Source organism: Bos indicus, chromosome 1 (genome assembly GCF_029378745.1).
Source record: "Bos indicus isolate NIAB-ARS_2022 breed Sahiwal x Tharparkar chromosome 1, NIAB-ARS_B.indTharparkar_mat_pri_1.0, whole genome shotgun sequence".
Classification (NCBI taxonomy): Eukaryota; Metazoa; Chordata; class Mammalia; order Artiodactyla; family Bovidae; genus Bos; species Bos indicus.
The window spans coordinates 97,287,793-97,314,356 of record NC_091760.1 but is presented as its reverse complement, the minus strand read 5'-3'; the positions used below and the strand labels follow the sequence as shown (position 1 = coordinate 97,314,356).

General features: G+C 42.7%; 1 protein-coding gene across 1 annotated transcript in view; it reads right to left on the bottom strand.

Annotated features, from left to right (window-relative positions):
- Positions 1-26,564, bottom strand: part of SLC7A14 (solute carrier family 7 member 14) — a 115,798-nt gene that overhangs the window by 58,260 nt on the left and 30,974 nt on the right. The window lies entirely within an intron of this gene.

Genomic DNA, 26,564 nt, shown 5'->3' with positions numbered 1-26,564 from the left:
AGGTGCTTCTTACCTGGCTCTGCTAAGACTTGGTCTGTGATTCTTGAGCATATTCTTTGGGGACACAAATCCTCATTTTTTAATATAAAGATGTAAAGTCAGATCTCAAGAGGGGCAGAGCCACCCCATGGGATTATCTTGGAATTTTGTTCTCTAATGAAATGGAAAGTTTTGAGAATTTTTTGCTCTCAGAGATTGGGGTAGGGGCAGTGCCCATGGCATTTGGTGGGGCCCAGAGATGCTAAATGTGTTGGGTGGTGTCATACCATCTTCAGATGTCTCATTGGATATTCTTGTAGGTGAAGAATCTGGTTATGATTCTTCACCTACAAGAACTGAAACCTATCCCTGTTTAACATATAAGCACATGAGACTATTTTGGATGTTTTTAGTAGACCAGTCTCTTGGCTTTTCCAGGAAGGCAATTATAGAATGTATTGAAGGAAGATTGTAAATTCTTTAATTTGGAACTTGAAAGGAGTTCATCACCATTTTGGAAAACCAAGACCCCCTTTCAGTGCAACCCATGGTACTGCATCGCTCATTCAGTACACCTATAACAGTCTGCAAAGGTGCCATTTGAAACTGGCATGTTGACAGTGATTTTTCATATGGTGCCATCATCTTACGACAATATTTGTACTTGCCTGAGTGTTTATATACTGAAATATGTTATATACAGGCAGGTTACTCATGAATTTTGCTTTAGGACATTAAAGAAGGGTGTGTCAAAACATTTATTATAAAAAAGAGATGCTTGGTCTGATAGATTTGAGAATTGTTGTAATAGATGATTTCTAAAATGTTGTCAAGTAGTTACAGAAAATGCAAAGATTTTATGAAGCTACTTTCTTTGGAAGTCAGTGTTAAAGTGTCAGTCACTAAGTCATGTCCGACTCTTTGTGACTCCATGGACTGTAGCCCACCTGGCTCCTCTGTCCATGGAATTCTCCAGGCAAGAATACTGGAGTGGGTTGCCATTCCCTTCTCCAGGGGCTCTTCCTGACCCAGGGATTCAACCCGGGTCTCCTGCCTTGCAGGCTGATTCTTTACCATCTGAGTTACCAGGGAAGACTTGGAAGTCAGAGGCTTTATAAAACTCTATGAAGAATTTTTAAAGTACAGCTAGAACATTGATCCCAGGTACTATACTGATAGGCTTAGAACATTTACATTTACAGCAAGTACCAACTGGTGTAATCTACCAATATTATTAATTAATACTACTTAGCACTTGATGTAACACTTGTCTGCTTCTAAAGACATTGCAAACACAACCTAATTAGAAGAATTAGGTGAAATGTCGCAGTTTAGTTCACAGGGATTGGGTGATGGACCTACTGGTTTAATTTCCTCCTAGATTTGACAGCATTGCTTCATGCTGTGTGTTAATTCTTGACAACATCTAAGATATCAGAATAGTTGAATTGTGCCACTGTATATGGCAGCGTCATTCAAAAGCTTGGAGTGCTAACATTATTAAGATTTCCAGATTTTTGAGAAAAGGTATATCTGGAAGGCTGCAAGAACAGTGCTCTACTTGAGCTCTTGAGCTCCTGTGGGGAAATCAGTGTACATATCTGTTTAATCCAACCCAGCCAGTATGTACTGAGCATCTGTTATGAGCAGGCATGGTGTTAAGCTCAGGGATGCAAAGACACTGTCCCTGTTCTCATGGAGTTTCCAGTCTAGAACTGGAGATGATAGTCACCCAAATCACAGTGCAAGGGAGAAGGTTCATTTTTGTTTTTTTTCTGAAAGGCTTATATTTTATTGTTTTTTTGTGTGTGACAAAGGCATAGCATGGCCATTGCAGAACAATCAGGCAATATAAGCAATGACATTCAGTGAGGAGAGACAAGATAATTCAATACACAGATAGAAAAATAAAACCAGATCATTCTAGAGAGGGATGAAGGTATGTTATGGGTTGAACAGCATCCCCTCCCCCCAAATTTATATGTTGAAGTCTTAACCCTCAGTGCCTGAGAAAGTGACCTCAACTGGAAACAGTTTCTGCAGCAGTAACTAAGATGAAGCCATACTGGAGTAGGATGGGACCCTAATCCAACATGACTGGTGTTCTTATAAAAAGAGGCAATTTAGACACAGAGCCACACACACAGGGAGCATGGGATGTGAAGATGTAGGCAGACGTCATGGTGATGCATCTACCACCCAGAGGACACCAGGGGCTGCCAGCCAGCCACCAGAACCTAGGAGAGAGCCCTGCAACAGAGTTTTACTCAAAGCCCTCAGAAGAAACCCACACTTCTGAACCTTGATCTCAGACTTGCAGCCTCCAGAACTGTGAGACAATGCATTTCTGTTGTTTAAGTCATGCGGTTTGTGATACTTTGTTATAGCAGCCCTGGTGAATGAATACAGCCTATAAAGAAAATAAAACAGGGCAGTGAAGGGGTGAGAGGGTCTCTGTAGTCATAGCATTGGCTCCCGAGTGGTGGAAAGTTATGCCAGGTGTCAGGGAGAGTGTCCTGCAGAGCTGGGTCAGAGGGGGGACAGGATGACTGCTTTGGGTACTGAGTGACACTGGGTCAGGGTGACGAGGAGGAATCAGGTGCCATGTTAGAGTGTTATGCGTGTCAACTAATCAAATCCTAGGCAAACCTGCATTGACACATGAGGCAGAGAAGGCTGGGGGTCCAGTAACTCCTCTGAAGTCATGAAGCACATTAGGGCAGAGCTGGCCCTTGGCCCTGCTTTCAGAGTGTTAGTCTCAGCTCTCCTGCCTGAGGGTTTTCCTGGTGGCTCAGTCGGTAAAGAATCCACTTGCAATGAGGGAGAACCGGGTTCCATCCCTGGGTCGGAAAGATCGCCTGCAGAAGGAAATGGCAACCACTCCAGTATTCTTGCCTGGGAAATTCCTGGACATTCCTTGAAATTCCTTGCCTGGACAGAGGAGCTGGGTGGGCTGCAGTCCAGTTCAGCTCAGTTGCTCAGTCGTGACCCTATGGACTGCAGCATGTCAGGCTTCCCTGTCCATCATCAACTCCCGGAGCTTGCTCAAACTTATGTCCATTGAATCAGTGATGCCATCCAACCATCTCATCCTCTGTTGTCCCCTTCTCCTCCTACCTTCAATCTTTCCCAGCAACAGGATCTTTTCCAGTGAGTCAGTTCTTCACATCAGGAGGCCAAAGTATTGGAGTTTCAGCTTCAGCATCAGTCCTTCCAATGAATATTCAGGACTGATTTCCTTTAGGATGGACTGGTTTGATCTCTTTGCAGTCCAAGGGACTCTCAAGAGTCTTCTCCAACACCACAATTCAAAAGCATCATTTCTTTGGCACTCAGCTTTCTTTATGGTCCAACTCTCACATCCATACATGACTACTGGAAAAACCATAGCTTAGACTAGGACTTTTGTTGGCAAAGCAATGTCTCTGCTTTTCAATATGCTATCTAAGTTGGTCATAGCTTTTCTTCCGAGGAGCAAGTGTCTTTTAATTTCATGGCTGCAGCCACCATTTGCAGTAATTTTTCAGCCCAAAAAAATAAAGTCTCTTACTGTTTCCATTGTTTCCCCCATCTATTTGCCATGAAGTGATGGGACCGGATGCCATAATCTTCTTTTTTTGAATGTTGAGCTTTAAGCCAACTTTTTCACTCTCCTCTTTCACTTTCATCATGAGGCTCTTTCGTTCTTCTTCACTTTCTGCCATAAAGGTGGTGTCATTTGCATATCTGAGGTTATTGATATTTCTCCCTGCAATCTTGATTCCAGCTTGTGCTTTATACTCCGGAGAAGGGAATGGCAAGCCACTTCAGTATTCTTGCCTTGAAAACCCCATAAACGGTATGAAAAGGGCTACAGCCCATGGGTGGCAAAGAGTCAGACATGACTGAGCAACTAACACTTTTCCCTTCTCCCGCCTGAGGTGTGCAAGCTCGTACTGCTGAGCGTCTCTCAAGCCAAGATGAGGGGCTTGCATTGACTCTAAGAGCCTTGAGAAGCCACGGGAGGATTTTATTAAGGTGAGCAACACAATGTGATTTACATTATTAAAAAGATCATTGTTGGTGCAGTGAGGTTCAGTGAAGGCTCGTGCTGTCTGATGTGTCAATCCCAGGACCAGTGTACAAAGGGGAGTGAGGTGTGGGCCTGCTGCTGATGGCCACCCTGGTTCTCCAACTTGGCTACACTGGGGAATTACCTGGGGATCTTTCAGGAACACTGGTGCTTGGCCTCAACCCCAGGGACCCCAGTTTAATTGGTCTGAGCTGTGGCATCAACATAGAGATTCCTTAGAGTTCCCTTGCTCATCCTTGCATTGCAGGGTGGGGGTCCACTGCCCTGTTAATAATGACTGCAGTGCTGGTGTAGAAAACCAGATACTGCCTGGGATGGTTAATTTTATGTGTCAAGCTGACTGGTAACTATTAATACTTCTGGATATGTCTGTGAGGGTGTTTCTGGAAGAGATTAGGACGAAACAGCATAGGTGGACATCGTCTGATCCATTGAGGGCCTGATAGAACAAAAAGGCAGAAGAGGGGTGAATTCACTGATTCCGCTTGAGCCAAGACATTCATCTTCTCCTTTTCTTGTACATTGGTGATCTTGGTTCTTTTAAAAAGTCATTTATTTATTGGCTGCTCCATGTAACATGTGGGATCTTAGTTTCCTGACCAGGGACCGATCCTGTGCCCCTGGCATTGGAAACACAGAGTCTTAATCATTGGACCACTAGGGAAGTCTTGTGGTTCCTGAGCTTTCAGACTTAGACCAAGACTCACACCACTGGCCCCTCCCAAATTTTCAGGCCTTTGGTATCAGACTGACTGACACCACCAGCTTTCTTGGTTCTCCAGCCTGCAGATAGCTGATCATGGGACTTCTTAGCCTCTATAATATGTGAGCCAATTCCTGTAAGGAACCCTCCTCATATACATCAGATCAGATCAGATCAGATCAGTCGCTCAGTTGTGTCCGACTCTTTGCAACCCCATGAATCGCAGCACGCCAGGCCTCCCTGTCCATCACCAACTCCCGAAGTTCACCCAGACTCACGTCCATCGAGTCAGTGATGCCATCCAGCCGTCTCATCCTCTGTCGTCCCCTTCTCCTCTTGCCCCCCAATCCCTCCCAGCATCAGAGTCTTTTCCAGTGAGTCAACTCTTCGCATGAGGTGGGCAAAGTACTGGAGTTTCAGCTTTAGCATCATTCCTTCCAAAGAAATCCCAGGGCTGATCTCCTTCAGAATGGACTGGTTGGATCTCCTTGCAGTCCAAGGCACTCTCAAGAGTCTTCTCCAACACCACAGTTCAAAAGCATCAATTCTTCGGCGCTCAGCCTTCTTCACAGTCCAACTCTTACATCCATACCTGACCACAGGAAAAACCATAGCCTTGACTAGATGGACCTTTGTTGGCAAAGTAATGTCTCTGCTTTTGAATATGTTATCTAGGTTGGTCATAACTTTCCTTCCAAGGAATAAGCGTCTTTTAATTTCATGGCTGCAGTCACCATCTGCAGTGATTTTGGAGCCCAGAAAAATAAAGTCTGACACTGTTTCCACTGTTTCCCCATCTATTTCTCATGAAGTGATGTCCTCATATACATAGTCTCTCTATAAGTACTCTTGGTTCTCTTTCTCTGGAGAAACCCTGACTGACCCATTGCCATTTTCCACATGAGGTCCCAAGGCCCACAGGTACTTCCTCTTTCTCTTCCTAGGCAGGTACCTGTGCCTCTCAGCAGCTGTCTTTTTCAGGTGGTGACTATGGATGCTGTGCTATCTGGAGATACCATTCGGGATATTTGTTCTGATCAGCCCTTCATCAGAAACTGTCATAAGGACACTGAAAAAAGAACCAGATGGGTTAGGGAACTGAGAGTTTCTATTTGATAATCAGAAATCATGGTGAAAACACTGAAAATCAACTAGAAGAAAGGTTGAAGGTGGTGAGAGTTCCTTCCTGGCTCTATTCTCCCCATGTAATTCCTCTGAGTGCTAGCTTTATTGATGCAGGCAGGGACTTGGGGCATTTCCTTCCTTGGTTGGAAATTTACTGGAGAGAACAAAATGTGCAAAAGAAAACATGCTTCTAAGTGACTATTGACAATATCCATATTCATTACCCCCAGATTATGCTAATCAAAAGGAGTTTTGGAAGCTTATTGCTGTTGTCTTTCCAAGATGAGCAATAAATGTGTGTTGTGCTTTCTCTAGCACTTTAATTCAGGTTTCTCAAAATACTTCACAGCTATAACTAAGGAAGGCTTGCGGGGCCCTTGGGAGGAGGGAGGCATCCTTGTGGTGCTGGCCTGCATGCTTGAGGGTTCAGTGGGTTCCAAGGATAATGATGGTAAGAGCAGGTTTGTGTGAGGATGAGAATAATTATGGCTTGGAAGTTTACCGGCTAGGTAGGATTATCGAATTAGGTTGGAGCCTGCCTTTGGAGGTGAGGAGAGGGAGTAAATGAAGGCAAACAAAACAGTAACCAGCTTCAAATCTTTCCTGACTGATTTTGCAAATACACGAAGGGATTACAGAAATCCCTTCCTGACTCTCCCCAGGAGCAGGCCTTTGTTGGAACATCTGGAGCAGCAGGAAGCGGTGGCTGACGGGAGCTGCCCTTCATGTGGCTGGACAGTTAGGATTGCAGCAAAATCCTTCTCATCTTTTTTTTTTTTCATTCTGTACCTTGCTTGCATGCAGGCCTGCTCAGTTGCGTCCTACTCTTTATGACCCCACGGACTGTAGCCCTCCAGGCTTCTCTGTCCAAGGGATTTTTCAGGCAAGAATACTGGAGTGAGTTGCCATTTCCTTCTCCAGGGGATCTCCCTGACCCAGAGATTGAACCTGCGTCTCCTGTGTCTCCTGTATTGCAGGCGGATTCTTTACCCAGGCAAATGGAAGTTGCAGTTGAAGGTGCCAGGTTTGAAGAGCCCCTCCTTGGAACCGCAGGATGTGAAGAAGCCATCGGAGACCCCTCCCTACTCCTGTACCCAGGTCATGTGCTAGCCCCTCCACCCTTGCCCCCAGCTTCACTGCTTATCCTCTGCCCTGAGCTCCTGGCTTCTGGTTCAGGACCTAATTCAGAAGCCGTATTTCCTGGGTTCAAAGTCTGACTCTGCCTTTCCTAGCTATGAGCCTCTCTCTGCCTGGCTGGTGCCGTCTATAAAATGGGATAAGAAGGGCACTAACTAGCTCATGAAAAAGCAAGAGAGTTCCAGAAAAACATCTATTTCTGCTTTATTGACTATGCCAAAGCCTTTGACCATGTGGATCACAACAAACTGTGGGAAATTCTGAAAGAGATGGGAATACCAGACCACCTGACCTGCCTCTTGAGAAACCTGTAATGCAGGTCAGGAAGCAAAAGTTAGAACTGGACATGGAACAACAGACCAGTTCCAAATAGGAAAAGGAGTACATCAAGGCTGTATATTGTCACCTTGCTTATTTAACTTCTATGCAGAGTACATCATGAGAAATGCTGGGCTGGAGGAAGCACAAGCTGGAATCAAGATTGCTGGGAGAAATATCAATAACCTCAGATATGCAGATGACACCACCCTTATGGCAGAATGTGAAGAGGAACTAAAAAGCCCCTTGATGAAAGTGAAAGTGGAGAGTGAAAAAGTTGGCTTAAAGTTCAACATTCAGAAAACTAAGATCGTGGCATCTGTTCCCATCAATTCATGGGAAATAGATGGGGAAACAATGGAAACAGTGTCAGACTTTATTTTTTTGGGCTCCAAAATCACTGCAGATGGTGATTGTGCAGCCATGAAATTAAAAGACGCTTACTCTTTGGAAGGAAAGTTATGACCAACCTAGACAGCATATTAAAAAGCAGAGACATCACTTTGCCAACAAAGGTCCATCTAGTGAAGGCTATGGTTTTTCCAGTGGCCATGTATGGATCTGAGAGTTGGACTATAAGGAAAGCTGAGTGCTGAAGAATTGATGCTTTTGAACTGTGGTGTTGGAGAAGACTCTTGAGAGTCCCTTGGACTGCAAGGAGATCCAACCAGTCCATTCTAAAGGAGATCAGTCCTGGGTGTTCATTGGAAGGACCGATGCTGAAGCTGAAACTCCAATACTTTGGCCACCTCATGTGAAGAGTTGACTCATTGGAAAAGACTCTGATGCTGGGAGGGATTGGGGGCAGGAGGAGAAGGGGGCAACAGAGGATGAGATGGCTGGATGGCATCACCAACTGAATGGACCTGAGTTTGGGTAAACTCTGGGAGTTGGTGATGGATAGGAAGGCCTGGCGTGCTGCGATTCATGGGCTCGCAAAGAGTTGGCCACGACTGAGCAACTGAACTGAACTGAACTAGCTCACAGGGCTGTGGGGAGGATCAGAGTTAACGTGTATGGAGCTTTTAGCACAGGGCCTGGCGTGCACGGAAGCCAGGGAACAGCCACCTGCTAGCATCACCCAGCTCTGGTGGATGACCAGGTCTTTCTGTCCCCTACTGCTGACATGCCCTCCCACCCCCACTAGGCAGCTCTCAGAGGGCCCTTGGCCTGCTGCCCAGCCCTCACCCACAACTCTTCTCTACTGAAACCTCCTGGATCCTCTGGCTGCAGATTGTACACCTTGGTATTGCAATCCTAGGTGCTCATGTTTGCCTTTCTCAAGCTTTTAGAGAAAGGCTTTCTCCTTTCCTGTCTTTTATTATCTAAAGACAGTCCTTGGCAGATTTGCCTGGAGCTTTGAATGTTACATCTGCTCTCATACTCTTACACCCTTGACTTTTCTGCCCCAGACGCATACACATGCTGGTGGTTAGGGCATGGTGGGTTCATCTATAGTCACCACCCTATCTCTGAAAGCCTGACCTCCTTCTGACCTTCATGCCTGCATGCGTGCTAAGTCATTTCAGTCTTGTCCAACTCTTTGTGACCCTATGGACTGCAGTCCTCCAGGCTCCTCTGTCCATGGGATTTTTCAGGCAAGAATACTGGAGTGGGTTGCCATGCCCTCCTTCAGGGGATCTTCCAGACCCAGGGATTGAACCCATGTCTCTTATGTCTCCTGATTGTCAGGAGAATTCTTTACCATTAGCGTCATCTGGGAAGCCCTGGGCCATCATATGTGTGGCTTACTGTGGCTTACTTGGCCAGAGTCTTTGGTGGCAGATTCTCTGCTGAGGTCCTGGCTTCTGTTGCTCTTCTGTTTCTTCCAAGCTTGTCAATTACAGCTCTGTGTTTGTATCTCAACTGTGGAGTCACTTGTCTGTCAGTCACTGTGGTTTTACAGGGTTGGCCAGATACAGGTCAGATATATGTGAATCCCAGGGTCTGAGCCATCTGAACAGAACACCTAGTAAATTGAATTGAGATGGATGTCCTGGTAGATTTCTCTTGTTGTCCCCTGTTTTGCTGTCTCTATCTGTTCAGATTAGGGCTAATCTGTTTATGGGAACATCTTCAAGTCTTTGAAGGCAGCTAACATGTCTCTTGGAGTCTTATCTTCCCTAGACTAAACATCTTCAGTTTCTTCAGTGATCAGCAATGTCTCATGTGGTACAGCTTCCAGATCTTTCACTTTCTGATTTGTACTTCCTGGGCAGGCTGCAGTTTATCATGGTGACAGTTTTGGACCAGAGTGTTAGGGGAGATGTTTTTGATCTGTCTGGCTGTGTTTGTGTATACATGTATCTCCTAAATCATGCAATACTAGTGCCTGACACTCACTCAGATGTACAATTGGCTTTAAAACCAGGGTTCCTGATTTTCAGATTGCTAATCTTCCCAACAATGTCTTTGCTAAGTGTTTGATTGATCAAGCCTACCTCTGTTATTTCTTGATCACCTACCATGTTACTTACCAATTTCTAGCCCATTTATGTTGTATATGAGATCTCAGACACAGCTGACTTTGTTTTGCTTGGAAGATTTTTAAAGGAGAGTTTCAATCTATGACATCTGAATAGCTATGCAAAAGAGGTGGTATCATTTCAGCTTCCTTTACAAAGTGTGCTATTTCTTTTTCTGTTTCTAAAAAGTTATTGACTCCATTAATAAGCTTTTGCTGCAGTAACAAGCAATATGTTAAATTTCAATATGTTAAAACAATCACATCTATCTTTTTTCTTTTTTCTGATAAATTTTTTTAAAAATACTAATTTTTATTGACTTATAATGTGTTAGTTTTGGTGTACAGCAAAGTGATTCAGTTACACACACACATATTTGTTGTTGTTTTAGTTGCTCAGTCGTGTCTGACTCTTTGGAGACCCCATGGACTGTAATCCACCAGGCTCCTCTGTCCATGAGGTTCTTCAGGTAAGGATACTGGAACGGGTTGCCATTTCCTGGGATTTCTGACCCAGGGGTTGAACCCGTACCTCCTGCAGGGAAGCCGTTTCTCCTCCAGTACCAGGTCAAGGAGGATATCCCCACCTGACATCATCTTCCTCTCCTTCCTCCCCCTCCCCTCTTCCTACCGCTCCATATTTAAGACAGTGGACAGAGCTGCCTATATTTTTTCTGTATGAAATTATTGTCGTGCCAGGCTTGGAATGATCCCTGCCTAGGTGGTAATGTTCCTTTAGAGGAGCTGAGGGTGTTTAATGTTCCTCAGGAGTTTTCCTAGTGACTCAGCCTCAGTGGGAATTTCTTCATCTAATTTGGAGAAGCACGAGTCTTTCAGGGATTTAATAAATGCTTTTCCTTATTAACCGGCTGGTTTCCTCAGCACTGCTCAGGAGAATCCTTCAGTGGATACATCTGTGCAGCTTCTCTCCCTGGAAATGCTGAACAGAACTGCCGATGTGAGAAGCTCCCTCACGCACTCGTGACTGCAGTTAGTATGGCATTGTGCCTTGGGTTTGGAGCTTATGTCTGAAACTTGTTTTGTGTTCCCTCGTCACTGTGTCAACACATACCCAGACCCCTTTGTACTTTGATCCAGTTATTCTGGATATTCCTGGCTCTGTGTTTCCTTCCAAGGCCCCCAAAGGAAATTTCTACTCTTCTAAAGAGTCTATATTTTAAGTCAGATAATTTCAAGCAGGTCCTTCACATTTTGAAAATGGCCATTTCTATGTGATACAATAATCAACAGACAAGTGGATGGAATATAAATTTGACGGATGTAGGTTATTATACATGCTTCATGAACTTTCAGTTCTCAACAAAGCCTGATGCCACATTCCCCTCCCCTCTCTCTTCTGGGTGTGTACTGTTTTCAGTACACACCATCTGCTTTAACGGGTTCAGAGCATCGTGTGTGCAAGACGCAGAAACAGAAAGAAGAAGATGGCTTCCTTGCTCTTGGAGCCCCCACGCTGGCCGGGAAGACAGGCATGATGATGACGTAACCATCCAGTGTGACAGAGCAGGTCTCCCTGATGGTTACAGTGATTTTACTTTTTAGCTGTTCTTCTTGCTATTTTCCCCCACCTTCGCCTCCCCAAAGCTATCCACATTTTCATGTTCTTTTGGCACATAGCTCATAGCCCACCTGTCATTAAGTGTGTGCTAATGACTTGGGCCACTTCTTCTCTGATTCCCCCCAACTCAGCATATATTTATTTGTGCCTTGACACAGATTGATATACACCTGAAGGCTTGTATCTCCTTAAAACCCTGCAAATGGTTGTATCTTGGAAAGAGTAAAATCCAAGTTCCTTATAATGGTCTGGGTGTGTGCTCAGTCGCGTTAGTCACGTCCGACTCTTTGCAACGCTATGGACTGTAGCCCACCAGGCTCCTCTGTCCATGGGGTTCTCCAGGCAAGAATACTGGAGTGGGTTGCCATGACCTTCTCCAGGGGATCTTCCTGACCTAGGGATTGAACCCGCATCTCTTATGTCTCCTGCACAGATGGATTCTTGACCACAAGCACCACCTGAGAAGCCCTATACAATGGCTTGAAGAGCCCTAAGTGGCCTGGCATCTGCTTCATCTCAGAGGTCATTGCCTGCCACCCTCCCTTTTGGTCCAGCCACACTGATCTCTCTGTTCTTGGAACACACACTCTTTAGACTATAAACTCCCTGAAGGTATGGATTTGTCTGTCTCATTTTTTGCTGAATCTTCAGGGACCACATTAGGGACTGGCAAGCCATAGGTAATCAACAAATGTTTGTAGAATGAAGGTTTTTCCACAGTGCTAAAAAGAATATTCTGCATAAATATTTCTTTATGAAAGGTGTCTTTGACAATAGCAGTTTGTAATAATCCCTGTTCTCTGTTACAATGTAGGAGGAGTTCCTTTGTTGAGTACCCTGTGTGCATAAAATCAAAGAACACAAAATCTCAGAAATCATTTAATCCAAGTCTCAGATTTTACAAATGATTGAACTCTATTTTCCTTGGCTGCCTTCACAAATCCCTTTGGGAAACCAAATTATCTATATTACATAGTTATAAATAAATGATCTTTCTATGTTTTTGATCCTTTAATATTCAGTCAAGGGAAGACAGTTAAAAATTCACACTATTATAATATTAAAAATATTTAACATTAAAATATTAACATCCAGTTAGGGTTAGAGTTGTATTTTTTGATGTTGATGATTCATGTAGCTCCTTGAAGACCTCAAAAAGTATTTCACCTCATCGGAGCAGTAAACGTCTCATAAATCATACAGTATCCACCATAGCAGAGAGGGTTTGAGTTTTAGTTTGCGTCATTTTTTTTTTTTCAATCTGTGTAGAATATAGTTGAGAACTTTGACAACCTGGAATTCAATATTTTTTTTGAGAAATGGAGATCACTTTGCCCTGTGGGTACATGTTCATTTCAGCTTCTGGGCTTCCTTGGAAGATAGCACCCATTCAGGATTCATGGGTCTGAGGCCCTTGGGGTGCACTCTGGATACATAGCCAGAGAACTCCCTGGAGGCAGGTTCCTTTCCTGACAATCAGCATGTCTTTTCATTAGGAAATCTGAAAATTCAGAGAGCGTATTTCAATGTCAATGGTGAGAAATGCCAGATTTCATTTGGGGACTTTTAAATGAACTTCCAGACTGCAAGCTATTTGACTGAAAAGTGCTTGCTTCCATGCTGTTGAGTTAATATTTTTGCAAACTGCAAGTTCTTGAGTTTGAATGTATTCCTCATAGAGCCCTTTAAGGAGCAATTGTTAATGCAAACAAATATTAAATAATATGGATCAAAGAAATGATACTTTCATACTTTGATGGTGGGAGAGTGGGCTGACATAAGTGTGTTTGGAATATAAATCTATCACGTGAAAATAATCAGGTACAAAAAAAAGGTTTTTTCCCCCCAATGGTTGTTGCAATATCATTTATAGTGGTGAAAATTGGGGACAATCTGAATGTCCAAAAATAAGGGCAGAGTTAAATGGATTTAAGGGATTCAAAATATAAAAATTTAAGCAGCCAACAAAATATTGTTCAGAAATAATATTTAATAACATAGTAACAAATTATTCAGAATATATTAAATTTAAAAACTAACAATAAAAGATATAAACTGTATAGCATATGATCCAATTGCATTCTCTTCTGGAAGCAGAGGACTAAAATGTTAAAGGGGCTCCCCTGGTGCCTCAGATGGTTAAGAATCTGCCTGAAATGCTGGAGACCTGGGCTCAGTCCCTAGGTCGGGAAGATCCCCTGGAGAAGAGAATGGCAACCCACTCCAGGAATCTTGGCTGGAGAATTTCATAGACAGAGGAGACTGGTGGGCTACAGTCCACGGAGTTGCAAAGAGCAGACACGACAAGCAACTAACACAAAAAATGTTAAAAGGAGGGATCAATGGGTGATTGACTTAGAAATTATTTCTGTTTTCTTCTTTTCTGTGGTCGGCATGTATTTTTTAAAAATCAGGGGAAAATATTTAGTTGAAAATCAGAAAAAAACATAGAAGATCCCAGAATAATGAGCCTGTTCCTGTTCCTGGTCATGAAGACTTATCCTTGGGTTTTGTAGTTATGCTTCTATACGTCTCTGTTACAGGGAACTGTTCTAGCATCTGTTTCCCCCATGGAATTAGATTACCAATATTATCACTGTCACTCTCTTCACTTTGGAGATAGAATTTTCAGGGAATTTCCAGGGAATGCTCTGACTTGGTTAACGAATCAGCCTTACACAGCAGATACGAGTTACCTGGAACCCGGAGGCAGGATTCTCCCAGATGCTACACAAAGCTCAGGCCAATATAGGAAGATAGAATCTGCCCCTGAAGCAAGTATCTAGTCCTGTGACCTTGGCTTCTCTTAATATTTAATTTATTTATTTGGCTGCACCTGGTCTTAGTTGTGGCATGTGGGATCTAGCCTTCTAACCAGGGATCGAACTCAGGCCCCCAGAATTTGGAGTGCAGAGTCCCAGCCACTGGACCACCAGGGAAGTCCCCTTGGCTTCTCTTAGATTGGCTTTCTTTCATTCCATATTGATTATTCTCCATCCCCCAAAGGCAACTAATTCTGATGATTTCTTGGACTTTTCTTAGAATTTGAATTATTCTTAACAGGTTTATTTTACAAGGCTTTCCCTGGTGGCTCAGACGGTAAAGCGTCTGTTTGTAATGCAGGAGACCTGGGTTCAACCCCTGGGTTGGGAAGATCCCCTGGAGAAGGAAATGGCAGCCCATTCCAGTATTCTTTCCTGGAAAATCCCATGGACTGCGGAGCCTGGTAGGTTACCGTCCATGGGGTCGCAAAGAGTCGGACACGACTGAGCGACTTCACTTTCACTTTCACTTTATTTTACAAAACAAACAATTAAAAACAGCCCCCCTCCCCCAAACTGCCATGCCCTCTTTAGGTATTGCCACACTTTAGCTATTGTCATCCTGGCTGTCTCCACTTCTTCGTATATTGTCAGTCATTGGCCTTCTTTATTCTGCCTTCTGTATTTTGCTTGCCACCAAAACTGCATTGCTGAAGTTATCAGTGACTTCTGTGTTGCTAAATCCAATGGACATATCTTAGTTCTCATCTCCCTCCCTTCACCTGTCAGAGGCATTCAACTTAGCTGTTCACACCCTCCTTCTCAGACACTCTTAATTTCATCTGACAGCAGTGAGAGCTAGAAGTTGTGTGTATGTAATGCACAAGCTTGACGGTGACCTCCTATTAGGAATAAGCTATTGTGATTTTCTTCCTCAGTGTAATGCAATTTTGAAAGGAAGAATGCATCCTCTAGAAGATCCTCACTCCTGGTACATTTTTAGTCCTTGATATGGTGTCTACTATTAAATGGAATCATAGGATGATATTTACAAGTAACCAGTATTAGTCAGTGTGACTCAACATCAAGAAACCGTCATGCCGTGATACTGGAATGTCTGCCAAATGATCTGGAAAGGGAAGGGACACCCTTTCATTCAACATGAAAAAGAAATGGAAGAACTTACTTACACAATTAAAGCTAGAATAAAAGTATTCCTTGAGGTGAAGAATTAGATGGTTTACAAACTTTCAAGTCCATCTGGACTGTGGGTCACCTGTGCACACTGACACATACTTGGAGCTGACCTTTCTGAGGCTGTTGCCGTCTCTGAGATCTGAAGCTTGGTAGAAAGTGTAAAGTCCCTTTGCCAGGCTAGGCTGGTGGACCTGCTGCCCTGGAGCCTTTGACCTCCTCTTTCTCCCCAGAAGACACCAGCCCAGATGTGACCTAGTCTTCTCTGTCTCCCTTAGAAGAGAAGGCTGGCATGTCTGGTACTTAGAACCAGCGCCAGAAGACTCATTTCACTATGTTCTGCATCAATGGGATACATAAGAAGTATAATCTCTAGTACCAAGCGGGCTGGGCTGGGAAAAGTGAAGTGAAGTCGCTCAGTCATGTCCAACTCTGTGACCCCATGGATGGACGCTCCTCCATCCATGGGATTTTCCAGGCAAGAGTACTGGAGTGGGTTGCCATGAAAAGGGTGGGTCAAACTGTGTCATATTTTTGACAACTGATGAGTATCCCAACAAGTGAGCATCTGTGTTCAGAACCTGGCATTGAGAACACTTAATTGGCTCCACCTGCCATAGGCAGATGCTGAGAGTGTAATTCTTTCCTGTCTGTGGTTTAGATGTGACTAGGACCCCAATTCGGAGAAGGCAATGGCAACCCACTCCAGTACTCTTGCCTAGAAAATCCCATGGGTAGAGGAGCCTGGTAGGCTGCAGTACACGAGATTGCTAGGAGTCGGACATGACTGAGCGACTTCACTTTCTCTTTTCACGTTCATGCATTGGAGAAGGAAATGGCAACCCACTCCAGTGTTCTTGCCTGGAGAATCCCAGGGACGGGGGAGACTGGTGGGCTGCCGTCTATGGGGTCGGACACAACTGAAGCGACTTAGCAGCAGCAGCAGCAGGACCCCAATTCCACTTAGTGAACATCCCTAAGTGTATAAAGGGGTGTGCACCCCTTGGGACAAATAAAAGGATTAAAACTGCCCCCTTCTTATTTTGAACTCTGAGTCTCATTCTGTTGCAAGTGGATGAGGATAAAATAGACAAAAAAGAGAGTCCCTTATTGTGAGGCTAAAAAAATGGGGAGGTTACATGGTTATATATCTAAAATGTAAGTCATAGTGCTTTAAAAAAGGTCCTCCCTCTCTGTGTTTTTTGTCTACGCACCTCGGGTAGAAATATTCGCTCATCTCATTCTATGTGCCAGACGCGGCCTTGTCCTCTCCTGGGTAACCTTCACTTCTAGAATATATAACCACTTATATGAGGCTTACTATGTATCAGGCACAACTTTAACTGATTTATATATATATATATAATAAATATAATATATAAATATATATATATATATATAATTCTTTTGGAGAAGGAAATGGCAACCCACTCCAGTATTCTTGTCTAGGAAATCCCATGGACAAAGTCTGAGCTTGGTGGGCGACAGTCCATGGGGTCGAAAAGAGTCAGACATGACTTAGCAACTGAGCATATATTGTTCTTACAACAGCCCTATGAGGGAGATTTATTTTTAACCATCTCCAAACTGAGGTACAGAAGAGTTAAGGCATTTTTTCAAAGTGACATAGCTATGAAGTGGCAGAGCTGGGATTTGAACCTAGGAAGTGAATCTCCAGGGCAGTGGCCCATCTAGAGCAGCAGTGTCCAGCTGAGTCCTGTGATGATGAAGTGTTCTTTGTGAAGTCTGTTATGGTAGCCATAACCATAGGTGGCTATTGGGCACTTGGCTAGTGTAGCTGAAAAACTGGATTTAAAATTTTATTTAATTTTAAATGGCCACATGTGGTTAGTCGCTACGATACTGGGCCACATAGCTGTAGAGTCTAATAACTTTCAAAATAGCATCAGAAAGGTGGTGATATCCTTTAGAAAAGAGGACAGTGAGTGTCAGTGAAACTGGGGGGATTTATTCAAGGTTCTGAAGCTGGAATGTGGAAGAGCCAGGATGCCACATGCTGAAATCACAAGCTCTGGTCACCAGAGATGCAACCCCCAGCCCCCATCCACTCTCCTGGCTCTTCATCTCTTTCCAAACAGGATCGGAAAGCATCTTTCTTCCTTCACCCTTATCAAAGAGTCTCTTTTTCCCCTCCTCCATTATTAACGCCGTAACAGTAGAACAGTGCTTTGTGACAGGACATCACGCTCTATGTTCGGGGGACGTGGCATGGTCCTGTATCGTTTAATGGAGTAGACTGGAACAGCTTAACTTGGTAGTGAGTAGTGTGCTCACTCTTAACATTCTTAAGGGCTTATCTCAAACATTATTCTGTTGTCTCTTTCTTCTTGGTTATCCTTCCTTCCAATCCACTCCAATTCTTTTACCATTGGTAACAAAATGTATGGGCTTCCCAAGTGGCTCAGTGGTAAAGAATCCACCTGCCAATGCAGGAGACATGGGTTTGATCCTTGGGTCAGAAAGATCCAGTGGAGAAGGAAATGGCAACCCACTCCAGTATTCTTGCCTGGAGAATCCCATGGACAGAGGAGCCCGGTGGGCTGCAGTCCACGGGGTAGTGGAAGAGTTGGACACACGTTGGAGACTAAACAACAACAAAACAATAACAAAATATATGCTCCCAAATCAAAACAGCCTTTAGTTAAAAGTACTAAATTTATGTCTACCTCAAGCTTTGTTCTTTAATTTGAACCCACCTCCCACCAAAACACCCAGAAACTAACAAAACAAAACCTTTTGTTCAATTAGGTTCCCCTTAGCTAGTAGTATTATTAAAGAAAAGATACACAATCATGTATGGTTTGGGAGACCGTCAGTTTTCTTAAGCATAGTTTTGAATAAGCCAACCTCATGTTACCCACTGTGAACCACACTCAGTATCTTGTACCCAGTAACCTCTCAACAACTATTAATATTAATATTTCATTGATTTGCCTGCCTCTACATCCCTTTAGAGACTTAGGACTTATGTGAATAGGAAACCCTACTTTAACTCTTGGGCATGGACAGAGAAAACAGAACTCTATTAAGCAAAGAAAGCCCTGATTCTTACTGGTGTACCCAGGCTTTGGGTACTGGGTACTGCTGCCTGGGAGGCCAGTCCTTTCTGGCATCACAAGAAAAGAAATGCTGTGACTTCTTCAGGTAGCGGTTCTGCCCATCTGATCACCAAACGCGATTGCTGTCTTGTCTGGAGACAAGACTCATCCAACTCACAGTCAGGAGGGAGAATCTAATGTTTCCTATTGAGGAGGAGCACACAAGTATTTCCAGTGACCTGGAAAGTAGTTCATTGGAAAGCAGCTTGAGAGACTGACGAGGACTCTTCTAGGCCATTGAATGGTGGGGAGGAAAGGCATCTGTGTTTGAATCTCCTTGATGCTTCCAATTCCCCTGTGACAAACCCTGGACTTAGCGGCTCTCAAATGATGACTGAGTTATGCAACTACAGCCAACCTGATGGTACTTAAAAATTCAGAGCACTGACGTAGATTAGTGTTCTCATTTCCACTGACTCATTTAGAGGGAACAAATTCACGTGGTAGTACAAATAGAGAAGGAGAAAGGGGTAAGAAGGCACTTTATAATTTCTCAAGGGATGAAGTCTAGCATTGTACTTTTAAACAGAAGCTCTTTCTATTCCCAGTCAGGCCTCCAAGCCACCTCCTGGAGCAATTCTACTGTTTCCTGATGTGCCCACCAATAAAGCAGTTGGGTGGACCCTCACACTGATGCTCAGCTGATCTAGAAGCTGATTTGGTTCAGCCTTTCACTTGTCATATCCTTTTTCTCTCCCTGAAAACTGGACTTGAACTAGTGTCATTGGTGAAAGTTGTAGCACCATGAATATTGGATGAGACATAGATGTCCTTGGTCTTTCATATTAGATCCCCAGGGATTCTCAGCCTTTGAACTTTTTAGAACAATTTGAGTCATTTGGGGAGCTTCTAAAAGTAACAGGGACCAGTCCCACTCCCAAAAGACTTATATTTAATTGGTCTGAGTTGGGAACCTAGCATCAGTGATGTGTGGGAACCCCAGGTGATTCCAATGCAGTGAGACCCTGGATGGAGCAACTAGCAACCTCAGGACATCAGAACCTCGTCCTGCTCCTCCTCCTCCCCTTCCTCCTCCCTGTCTCCTGCAGCGACTCAAAAAGCCAAATAGAGTCTGTTCTACTTTCTGAAGTACTGGGTTTTCTTTTCTTTTATGAGCATGACAATGTTTTCCATTGCCTGTAAACAAAACAATATATGAGCTGTCTGTGTGTGCTGTGCTAAGTTGCTTCAATCGTGTCTGATTCTTTGCGACCCTATAGACGATAGTCTCCCAGGCTCCTCTGTCCATGGCATTCTCCAAGCAAGAATACTGGAATGCGTTGCTATACTCTTCTCCAGGGGATCTTCCTGACCCAAGGATTGAACCCGTGTCTCTCAATTCTCCTGCGTTGGCAGATAGTTCTTTACCACTAGCGCCACCTAGGAAGCCTAAAACAATATATACCTCTTGTAAATAATTTCAGACGATTTAGAGGTATCTAAAAAAAATGTTAAACTACTACTATTTCTTTTTAACCACACACACATATGCACACACACACTATACATATATTTACAGAATTGAAACACTATTTTATGATCTTCTTTCACTTACTGTATCAGAGATATTGAGACCATACACATGGATGTACATCATTTTAAAGAGTTACCATATTTGGTCTTTTTATGTATATAGACCTTCCCCAACTTACAGTGGCTTGACTTACGATGGTGTGAAAGCAATCCATGTTCAGTAGAAACTGTATTTCAAATTTTGATCTTTTTTCAGGTTAGTGATTATATGGTACGATATTGTCTTGTGATGCTGGGCAATCAGCTGCTGTGTAAATGACTGATACAATTACAACCATTCTGAACCCACACAACTATTTTATTTTTCACTTTTGAAGAAGGGAGTGACAGAGGATGAGATGGTTGATTGTATCACTGATTCAATGGACATGAGTTTAAGCAAACTCTGGGAGATGGTGAAGGACAGGGAAGCCTGGCATGCTGCAGTCCATGGGGTCACAAAGAGTTTGACATGACTGAACAATAACAATGAGATTCAATACATTTCATGATATATTCAACACTTTATCACAAAAGAGGCTTTGTGTTAGATGATTTTTGCCCAACTGTAGGCTAATGTAAATGTTCTGAGCACATTTAAGGTACCCTAGGCTGAGCTGTTGTTTCTTTTGACTTCTGATGGGTTTCTTGGGATGTAATTCCATCACAAGTAGAGGAAGATCAGTATACAACAATTAATCTTCTTTTAATGAAAATTGAAGCTCTTCTCATTATTTTCCTCTCACAAACAATGCCATGGTGGAGGTATTTTTTGCAGACATTTCCATATCTTACCCCAGGTTCCTAGAAGTGGAGCTCCCAAGTGAACAGGTAGACACCTTTCATGTTTAGGTGTCTTTTCCAGATTGGCCTTTCAAAAGATTGTGCCACTTTACACACTCCTCAGTATAATGTGCCTGTATCCATTTCCTGTCAGTCTCAACAGCTTCTGAAATGGACAGTTTCCATAAAATAAAAATTTTCACCTGTAAAACTTGATTCAGGCTGCATTTACAGAGTGCCTGATATGTGTTGGGTGCTAAGAATATCAAGACATATAAGCCAGAGTTCTTGCCTTTTTCTACCCAGTACTCCTGGGTGCTTTCATATACATACATATATCCTGGGCATTTTATTAAAATGTAGTTTCTGCTATAAAACTCCTAGAGGAGAACATAGGCAAAACACTCTCTGACGTATATCACAGCAGGATCCTCTATGACCCACCTTCCAGAATATTGGAAATAAAAGCAAAAATAAACAAATGGGACCTAACTAAACTTAAAAGCTTCTGCACAACAGAGGAAACTATAAGCAAGGTGAAAAGACAGCCTTCAGAATGGGAGAAAATAATAGCAAATGAAGCAACTGACAAACAACTAATTTCAAAAATATACGAGCAACTCCTACAGCTCAATTCCAGAAAAATAAATGACCCAATCAAAAAATGGGCCAAAGAACTAAATAGACATTTCTCCAAAGAAGACATACAGATGGCTAACAAACACATGAAAAGATGCTCAACATCACTCATTATCAGAGAAATGCAAATCAAAACCACTATGAGGTACCATTTCACACCAGTCAGAATGGCTGCGATCCAAAAGTCTGCAAGCAATAAATGCTGGAGAGGGTGTGGAGAAAAGGGAACCCTCTTACACTGTTGGTGGGAATGCAAACTAGTACAGCCACTATGGAGAACAGTGTGGAGATTCCTTAAAAAACTGGGAATAGAACTGCCTTATGATTCAGCAATCCCACTGCTGGGCATACACACCGAGGAAACCAGAATTGAAAGAGATACGTGTACCCCAATGTTCATTGCAGCACTGTTTATAATAGCCAGGACATGGAAGCAACCTAGATGTCCATCAGCAGATGAATGGATAAGAAAGCAGTGGTACATATACACAATGGAGTATTACTCAGCCATTAAAAAGAATACATTTGAATCAGTTCTAATGAGGTGGATGAAACTGGAGCCTATTATACAGAGGGAAGTAAGCCAGAAAGAAAAACACCAATACAGTATACTAACGCATATATATGGAATTTAGAAAGATGGTAACAATAACCCTGTATACGAGACAGCAAAAGAGACACTGATGTATAGAACAGTCTTTTGGACTCTGTGGGAGAGGGCGAGGGTGGGATGATTTGGGAGAATGGCATCGCAACATGTATAATATCATATATGAAACGAGTCGCCAGTCCAGGTTTGATGCATGATACTGGATGCTTGGGGCTGGTGCACTGGGATGACCCAGAGGGATGGTATGGGGAAGGAGGTGGGAGAAGGGTTCAGGATGGGGAACACATGTATACCTGTGGTGGATTCATTTTGATATATGGCAAAACCAATACAATATTGTAAAGTTAAAAAATAAAGTTAAATTAAATTAATATTGACAAAAAAAAAAAAATAAAAGCAAACTAGAAAATGTAAAAAAAAATAAAAAATAAAATGTAGTTTCTGCCTCGGTGAGTCTGAGATGGGATCTCAGATTCTGCATTCCTAAGAACCTTCGAGAAGATGCAGTGCCTGTGCAGTTGTTCTGCATCTGGCAGCAAGACTCAGTCCCACCTCTGGGCCTTCACAGTGGCTTGCTCTCTTTAACCTGCTTAATCTTCCCTACTCTTAGCTCAGGTCAGTTGTTCCCACTTCTGGCTGCACATGAGATATCACCCAGGAAACTCAAAAAACCAAAAGCACAAACTCAGCTCTTCAGGCTTTTCCACATCTCTGGGAGTGAGGTATAAGAATCTGTGTTTTAAACAAAATCACAGATCAGACTCTTGGAATTGCTGGTTAGGTTGCTCTTAGCAACCCCAGGCTTCACCCGAGCATCACTTCTGATATATGAAGGAGTTTGGCCCTATCCCGCCTCTGTAAGCTGTTAAAGCACCCCATACTTCTCCTTTGGAGCCCTCCATGGAATCAGTGAACTAATTTTGTCATTATTGATTAGAGTCTGTGTCCCTTTTAGTCCCTGAATTCCCATGAAGGCAGAGCTGTGTCTGTCTTGGGCATTGTAGTGTCCCCAGCACCAAGCAAGGGCCTTCTGGCAGGAAGGTGATACTCAGAACATAGGAATGAATAAATGAGTCTATACTTTATAAAACACTTTGTAAATATTTTCACATTAAATTGTCATAACTCTGTAAGGCAGGAAGCATAGGCATTAATATCCATAACCTACAAATGAAGAAGAGAAGTTTGGAGACAGAAAGTGACTCATTAATGATGACACAGCTTAGGTCTAGACTTGGACATTGGATTTCTGTCCCTTCTCTGCCTCTCCTGGCAGTTCCTCTATATCTTTTTATACTCAGCCAGAGATGAGGAAATTTGTTTAAATGTCCTCAATGTGACACTTTGTTATGATCTCAGATATTAAGAATGCTAAGTTATCCCCACCTGACATCCTACAGAGAGGCACTTGGCTTGAACACTGACATGAAGATTGCATCCTTTGAGAATAAATAATGGTTCCTGTAGTCCCTTCCACATTATACTTTAAAACATAGCAGGGGAGAAAACATACATAGATCAATCAGCAAAATCGCCTTGCCCCCAAACCATGGAGATGTGGGGAGTCTGAACATTCCCAAAGACAGAAAAGCAATTTAAGCTTTTTACAGGAAATTTTTGTAATTGCAGAGGCAGAGACCTAATTTGTGCAGGCTTCCGTGTAAGGAAATACTGAAGCTGGGCTGCTATGGTTTCACCTGTCTGGGGTTTTACGTGCAGAGAAGAAACGAGGAAGATCTTGGGCTATAATTAAATGATGTGATTCGGCACGTGTGTAATGAGGGGTTGATCTGAAAATAGATCAAGAGCCCTCAATTCTATTAGCCTCAGTGCCAGCTTTTTTATAGCACATAATACATTATTAATGTGATGGGGAATCACACTCATTCCTAAACTGACATGAAATTTATAGATAATATACTTGACCCACAGACATTATTTAAGAAAAATCAATACAGTGCACTCATAATATGAAGAACTAGAAGGCAATTAATTTATAATAAAAATACTTTCAAACTGTAAATGCTCAAGCACAATATAATGAAGTATTCAAACTTGCATCTTTGCCCAGAGTGATCTCAACAGCCACAAGTAATAAAGTTGTGGGGTGTTGGTAATGCAAATACTGCTGATGAGGGCTTGTGGGTGAAGTGATTTTCCAGAAACTTTCAAATTAAACCTAATATCACTTTTCCTTGATTTATGTATTAGTTGCCTTCCTGAAAATTAGGTACATGTAAATTTTAAAAATTGAAGCGTAACTCATCTGCCATAAAATTCGTTTCTTAAATGCATGATTCAATTGTTTTTAATTGCATATCCATCACAGTTACCCAATTTCAGAACATTTTATGACCCCCAAAGAAACCCATACCCATGAGCAGCCCTTCCCCTAAACTTCTGGAAACCACTAATCTACCTTCTGTCTCCATGGATTTGCCTTTTTCAAGTATTTCATATAAATGTAATAGTATTTGTGGCCTTTTGTGTCTGGCTTCTTGCATTTATAATGTTTTCAAAGTTGACCCCTGTTGTTTCACGTATCAGAGCTTCATTTCTTTTTATAGTTGAATAATATTCTGTGGTGTGGATACAGCACGTTTTGTTTATCCTTTCATTGGTTGATGTCATTTTGGGTGTTTACACTATTTGGCTATTATGAATAATGTTGCTGTGAACATTTATGCACAAATTTTTGTCTGGACCTATGCTTTCAAGTCCATTGTGCATATATGAGGGGTGAAATTGCTGTATATGTCAACTCTATGTTTAACATTTTAAGGAAATGCTAGGCTGTGTTCCAAGGCAGCAGCAGTATTTTACTTTCCCACCAGCACATGTAAAGTCACCGATTTCTCCACATCTTCATCAACACTTGTTACTGTCCATTTTTTTTTTTTTACTATCACTGTCCTAGTGAGTATCATTTAGTGTCTCATTGTGGTTTTGATTTGAATTTCTTTAATAACTAGTGAACATCTTTTCATGTGCTCATTATCCATTTGTATATCTCCTTGAGAGAAATGTCTATTGAAATCCCTTGTGTGTGTGTTAGTTGCTCAGTCGTGTCTGACTCTTTGTGACCCTGGGACTGTAGCTCACCAGGCTCCTCTGTCCATGGGATTTCCCAGGCAAGAATACTGGAGTGGGTTGCCGTTCCCTTCTCCAGAGGATCTTCCCTACCCAGGGATTGAACCTGGGTCTCCTGCATTGCAGGCAGATTCTTTACCATCTGAGCCACCAGGGAAGCCCTTGAAATCCTTTGCCCATCTTTAAGTTGAATATTCATCTTTTTATAATTGACCCCTAAGAGTTCTTTATATATTCTGGATACTAGATCTTTATCAGATACATAATTTGCTGACACTTTCTCCCATCCTGTGGACTGTCTTTTTACTTTCTTGATGGAGTCATTTGCATGCAAAAGTTTTTGGTTTTGATTTAGTCTAATTTATGTTTTCTTTTATTGCTTGCTTTTGGTGTCATATCTAAGAAACTTGCTTACTCCAAGGTCATGAAGACTTATGCTTATGTTTTCTTTTAAGACTTTCATGGTTTTAACTCTTACACTTAGGTCTTTGATCACTATGAGTTAATTTTTGTGTATGGTTTGAGATAAGAGTCTTTCGTGTATGGATATCCAGCTGCCCTGGCACCATTTGTTGAAAAGACTGTACTTTCCTCATTGAATTATCTTGATACCCTTGTCAAAATCAATTGCCCATAAGTGTAAGGATTTTATTTGGAGCTCTCAATTCTATTTCATTGATCTATATGCCTGTCTTTATGGCATATATAAAATGTATGCACACTATTTACATATAAAATGGAATTATGTTCTGGGCTCAGACAATTGTCAACAGGTTTTTCACCTGTGTAACTGTCTAGTGGGACATTTGAACATCATGTGAGCGGCAAGGCCATTCTTCCTCCTGTGAGACTATGCTACCCATTGCAGTATAACTAGCATCATTAGTCCCTGCCAATTAAATGCCAGTGTGCCCTCCAGTCACTGTGACAGTTAAGATGTCTCATAAATCTTTAGAATATCCCTCAAGAAGCAGTATTCCCATTAAGAACCACTTCTGTAAAGGTACCTTCTGCACCCTTCAACTTACTTCCTTCTCTGCCTTTCCAGTACATCTCTCATGGCTAAACTATGAGTATTTCCAGGTTATTCCTTTTGCTGAAAGGCTTGTAATAGTTCCCTATGCTCTGTGAAATGAAGGACAAGCTTTCCTACATCGCCCATCAGCTTGATTACCCTTCAAATCGAGGGTACCCTGCACACCACCTGGCCTAGGAACTGGCCTTGTTGCCCCTCCATTGGGTACACTGACAGCTCTTTGGAAATCACATTCGTTTTTCAGAACCAGGTCCATCAGCCCCTCTGGAAGCCTTGGGGTTCTCCTCTCCAACCGGTGATGCCCTTCCTTTAGTTCCCTGTGTGCTGGGACTTTGTTCATCTTGTCATCTGTAGTTTCACCTCAGTCCCAAACACACTGTCTGGCACTGTTAGGATCAATGAATTTTGTTGAAAGGATGAATCCTCAGGACTCCTTTAAGTT